This window comes from Priapulus caudatus, unplaced genomic scaffold (genome assembly GCF_000485595.1).
Source record: "Priapulus caudatus unplaced genomic scaffold, Priapulus_caudatus-5.0.1 Scaffold954, whole genome shotgun sequence".
NCBI lineage: Eukaryota > Metazoa > Priapulida > Priapulimorpha > Priapulimorphida > Priapulidae > Priapulus > Priapulus caudatus.
The window spans coordinates 30905-37093 of NW_014578015.1; the positions used below are offsets into that span (position 1 = coordinate 30905).

Here is a 6189-nt window from a genome sequence, read left to right on the forward strand (position 1 = left end):
AGAGAGAGAGAGAGAGAGAGAGAGAGAGAGAGAGAGAGAGAGAGAGAGAGAGAGAGAGAGTACTATATCGCAACTATAGTGTATTAAGTATGAATGTTCAATACTGATTAATGAATAATGATTATATGTAAGAATTTAATTATCATTATCCTATCGACAGCGAAACGGGAGCGTACCAAGCACGCGTGCTCCCCGACTAACGACGGAGAGGTTCAAACTGGGGAGAGAGGTTAATCGTGGGAAGTCAATGTTCTCTTGCTACCGGCAACTCGCTTGCTCACTTAGTGTAATCGCCGCCTCGTCGTAAATCTAGACTCGAAATTGGTTTTCACTTACTCGCGCGCGCGCGTGGTAACTCCATAGCGGTGCGAGAAGAAAGCCTCACGATCTAGACAGGATGAGTGAGTGGTAGCGAAAGAAAGAAAGAGAAAGAAAGCAAGAAAGAAAAAGAGAGAGAGAGAGAACCGCACACAGCTAAGAATGCAATATGTCAACGTGGGCTTTGTGTTGAACAGGGGTCGTGGGTCGTGTCCGTATTTTCGCACGACAGCGTGCGCTCTCATTGCTCTACCATCAGCGAAACTCAATTTACAGCACTTAGCCGTTTAATGCATTTTCTTCGCGAAATCCCTTCAAAATGTCACACGTCCACGTTTGTTGCCCCAGGACAGACGTGCTTTTCGGTAAAGCTCGCTAAAGGCCTAGGCAGGAAAAGCGGTATTCGTAACAATAATGTACTTGTACGCAGTGGATCGCTTGATATCCGAGTAAATTTTACCGTGGAGTCAGAACGGGACATATACGGCGATAAGTCAATGCATTGTCAACGTGGAGGGTTGATGTATGCCGTCCTCTTTTTTATGGGTTTCCTGTCTACCGTTCCTGTTTAACATCTGAAAACAGGCCCACAGGCCCACAGGCCCACAGGCCCACAGGCTAGTCATTTCGCTGTTCAGGTCTATTTATTTTATCTGCGTGCCAAGCTAATTCGCATATAAATCCAGGTTATTCGTGAAATAACACTAATATCGTTGTTATATATCAAAGCAATGCTAATTACCGCTGGAGGCGTTAAGATTGTATCATTTTCGAGGTTATAACGTCATGGTCCATACCTGAGCATGTTAACCAAGCGCCTTGATCGTATCTCAAATTATATACAGTGATCGCGCGCCGGGACAGGGATCTACGCCTCGATATGCATATTCAAAAGCACGTAAACCTTCGCGGTTTCCATGCGCGTAGACACACTTGACATGGTTTACATCGGTTGCTCCGTAATAACGGACCAACGATGGCGTAAGCCGTTATTGAAAACCTGTACAGTGGTGACCTTCTATGCCATCGCTTGTCATTGTCAAACACGCGTAATCCGCCAATCGAGATCATTATGAAAAATAAGGGCGTAATAATCCCTGTATAATAAACCAACGGAGCATAATGCATTGACACACACACACACACACACACACACACACACACACACACACACACACGCACCGCACCGCCAACCACAACACCGCGCCGCCGCGCGCGACACACCACGCGCGTACGCACACGTAACACGCACGTACGCACACCGTGACACACGCAGCGTACGCGCACGTACACACTCCACGTATGCATGACACTAGCCACACACACACACACACACACACACACACACACACACACACACACACACACACACACACACACACTTCTTTACAATTACTGGCTTCGCTATAAATAATTACGTTCTTACTTAGAAATCGTTGACAGAGCAAATATACCAAATTTTAGCAATTACAAAAAAATAATAAATAAATTAACAAATTAATAACAAAAATTACAATGACGCCAACCTTGTTTCAGCGAATTTATTTTTGTTAATGTGCCGTCTGCTCTCGCCGTGTTTCGTGTTGCAAATTTCAAGTGTGTGGTTTAATATAAGATTTCTAACATAATTATAACACAGGATGGAATATTAGAAGTATGAATTGGAATCGAATAAGTTCATGCGCGGGAATAGGAGGTAAGTTTGGAAATCGCGATTACAGTGTATATGTTAGCATTCTTACACACACATGCCAGTATGGGTCTGACGAGCAATGAAATCAAGATCAAAATACACAGAATATATCACGTCAGATATATATTGACGCAGGCAAGTGAACACCGCATCGACAATATTCACTTGGGTTATCGGACATACTGCTCAACATGATTATAACCACACATGATTATATAGAAGCCGTTGCCTGGCCAGGCGAACAACCCTACATGTTCCACATTGTTATCCAGTACAGTATATTCAGCGTGATCTTTTCATAACTATATACACTTCTCCATCGTAACCTACCCCGCCCCTCCCCTCCCCCTCTCCTAGCCACACGCCTCCATGTCCGCTTCACCAATTTCAGCACCACCCCCTGTCACCCTTACTCATTCTTAACTCTTTCTTTGCAAATACACTACCTATAAACATATACCCACGGCGTAGGTACATACCTAACAGTTTCTGGTCGGAGGGAGGGGGGTAGGGCCGTTGGGTGTTAGAATCATTGACCCCCGTCGCCGGCCGGCTCTGCACACGCGTGAGGTAATCTCTTGGAATTTTATTCACGGCGATTTCGTGTCTGTTGTTCAAACACGGAAGCGGCGCGGTAGCGGTTGCTGTGTGTGCTGCTGCTACCGTGGCCGCGGTGCGCGCACTCGTGCGGGGAACCGTATAGTACGGTTCGGCGGTATATGTACACTCGGCATCACACACCACCGTGACGACTATACACGTACTCTGGCGTGATCTCCGTTCGCTTGCGTTCCGTTAATGTTGCGTTGCCGGAACATTAGTCCGAGACGGTGACCGGAACACTCGGTGAATTTGAAAATTAGCCCCACGAAGGCGATACCATTAGTTAGATCAGGAGTTAATAAAAGACAAAGAGGACAAGAGGATAAGGTTGTCTTTTATTAACTCCTGGCTAGATCTATACAGTAGTACAGCAACGATCACAGTTATTACCTTACTAGCAACGTTTGTTACCTAGACGGTGAATTTCAGTAACGGTGTCTTTGAGACGCCTACAGACAAATATGCGTTAATTGCATTATTAACAGTATGAGTTATTACGTCACCTTTTGTTTCGTTAGATTCTTCACCAAATGGTTGTTTAGAAACTTCACATCGACCAGCTTCTACGTATAATCACATATATCGATTACATCAGGGGTAGATAATGACAAATATTTGTCATTATCTACTCCTAATTACATGTATTAATTACTAATCATTATTCATGTATTAATTGATATGTATTATGTATTATTATGTATTATTATGTATTATTATGTATTAAATGTATACAATATCGACTACATTAATTTAATACCCGCGATAGTGGTTAGTTTGTCTAGTTTCATATACCATAATATATACACTCCGTGTATAGTTCGATGTGGGGTACAGCAACCTATCACCTCGCTCCCTCGCCCAACGTGATGACGGCTACCGGAATGCAGTCAGTCAGCCGGACGACAATAGCTACAATAGCTGACTTTCTACTCTCGCTCGCGATTGTACCCCCCTGGCTCGTGGGAAGCGCGCGCGCAACCGGTACAGGCAAGATTCCATCCCCCGATTATACACGCGCTGTCGCCTTAGACAGAGCTCTGGTCAACTCTGGTCAGCTCTGGTCTGCTCTTGTCAGCTCTGGTCTGGTGCGTCTTCGGCGGCTTATGCCTACCCGGGGAGGGGATTTTGTGCCTCCGTGGACAGACGGGAGATGTGCCCATCAGCAGGTTAATCAGGGAAGAATAGTAGGGACTATCCTACTGCTGGTACATCCGTTGGTTCCACTACTGGTACTACTCTACTGGTACTAAACCTTACACAATGCAACACGGGTTAACATCGTAACGTTTCGTACGCCAGTACATTTATTGGTGTAGTGATCAAATTGCATACGTGGATGCAACATATACATGTACATATATATATATATATATATATATATATATAGCTTTATTCCTCCAGGTCTGAATCTAGATCTACAGTGTAGAATATTTTCCGCTGTCTGTTATTACCACGCACCTCTATAATTTACTATAGCTATACCTACCTCCCGGGACCTACCTACGTACAATATAGGATAATGATATCATGCATTAGTTCATAGCTGCTTTCATATATAAACAGACGTTTTCGCAGCAACGATATATGTATCTAGGCAGCCAGACATTCTTCCGTGTATCACAATTATCTGCTCGTTTATCACCATTATGCGGTTACGATTGTCACCAGTCAGAACGATCAGTCGTGGCAGACAGATCCCGCTGGGTAAGAACGCTAAGCTATATTAGATACACACTGTGAAGTCGAATTTTTTGTGTAGCTTGCTATCGGCGACGGTATTCAGTTCTGACACGAGACATACGACATAATGATGAGATTGCATTTCAGAAATTCGTTTTGGAATTCGTTTCAGAAATTCGTTTATGGAACGTACCCTAGCTCAGGGCTTAACCGCTACGTAACCTTTCGCGATGTAATTACGGGATGTAAGGGTCGTTGAGCATGAGCAAGAAAATACACGTTGGGCGTGCGTGCGCGCGTGCGTGCGTCTCTCTCTCTCTCTTCCTGTGTTGGTATATGTGTACGAGCGGTGTGTGTGTGTGCCGGCACTGTGTGTGTGGTGTGTGTGTGGTTTGTGTGTGTGTGTGCTGTGTGTGCTGTAGTGTTGTGTGTGTTTGTGTGTGGTGCTGTGTGTGTGTTGCGTGTGCGGTAGTGCGCGCGTGTGTTGTGTGTATGTGTGTGGGAGTGCGTGCGTGTGTGTAGTTGCCTTGCGGTCGCTGCGGCTGTGTGCCTGTTGCGTGTGTGTATGTATGTATCATTGTATGTGTGCGTTGAAATATGTGTACGAGTGCGCGTATGTGTACGTGTTCATGATTGCCTGCAAGAGACGTGTGAATTCTAAACACAGAAGGATAATATTGGTAGTTTTGTTACGTACCTTAATATCGATCCTACTATCGGTGAACCACCTCGCGAGGAATCCAAGCTGGTGATCTCTCTTCTCAAGCCGGCGTCCTCTCACGATTGGACATATTCCGCACTGAATGTAAAGATGTACGTGTTCTGAGGAATTTCGGCGCTGTGCCCACCCGCACATAGCAAGCAGATGAGCTCACGCTCTTGTGCATATAGGCGCAGATTTTCAGAAACTGGTTTGCCTGTTCAGGTAGATGGCCGACGACGTCTTCCGCCTACCTGTTAACTCTTGTTGCGAACGAGAGGGGACAGACTGTAATCACGTCCCGGCAGTAAATGGGATCACTGGCATATATTGTACTCTGCGCTTCGATGTGGAAAGGCGTTCTTGCCGTAAATTATCCCCCAAAGGAGTTTGGCAGAGGTTCTCATGACTGTGATCAGTGCTCCCTTGCGCGTGATATGTTGAGAGTGTCAGGCGAATAAATCGCTCAACTGAGCACCCTTTCTCCCCAAGCGAGTATATTGACACCGACTCACCGAGACCCGACCGAGATGTGTGATATCATTGTTGATCGATGCCGAATTTCTTAATTCAATCGTACTTTATTTAATTGAAATCCACATTTTCTACTACTATTTAAACTACATATAAGATATACTAGATAAACCACATATGCTACATTTTCTCATCGGGTGACAATATATCAGAAGTTAATAATGACATTATATTTGTCATTATTAACTCCTGAATATATAATTATATATATTTAAATCTAACTGTTTTGTTGCCCGTAGAAAAACACTAGGCGCTAGGAGCTTGCACGCCCCGCGGAACTTCGGAGCTCCTCCACCGTATGCTCGGGAGAATGTCCCCCTGCCTGCGATCGTTTCTTCATTATATCAGTGTTTCCATAGCTAGGCCTCCATGGCTGACCCACCCTCGGGGCTCCTTGCGTTGTTTCTATTATGGCTAAGAGGGTGGGCGGGCGACGTACAGCGGCGGGGGAGGAGACGGATGACTGCATAGTCGTGAATTATAGAACAAGGCAGAGGTGGGCGGCATGAGCGGAGAGGGGTGTACTGGTGGTAATTAACAGGGGTGTATTGGTGGTAACAGGGGTGTACTGGTGGTAACAGGGGTGTACTGGTGGTAACAGGGGTGTATTGGTGGTAACAGGGGTGTACTGGTCGTAACAGGAGTGTATTGTGGTAACAGG

General features: G+C 45.3%; 1 protein-coding gene across 1 annotated transcript in view; it reads right to left on the reverse strand.

Annotated features, from left to right (window-relative positions):
- LOC106814636 (ATP-binding cassette sub-family G member 8-like) overlaps positions 1-5156 on the reverse strand; it is a 17392-nt gene extending 12236 nt beyond the window's left edge. The window contains exon 1 of the mRNA XM_014818974.1: positions 4992-5156. The gene's annotated coding sequence lies outside the window, so the exon portion shown is untranslated. The remainder of the gene's footprint in view (positions 1-4991) is intronic.
- Positions 5157-6189: the final 1033 nt, after the last annotated feature.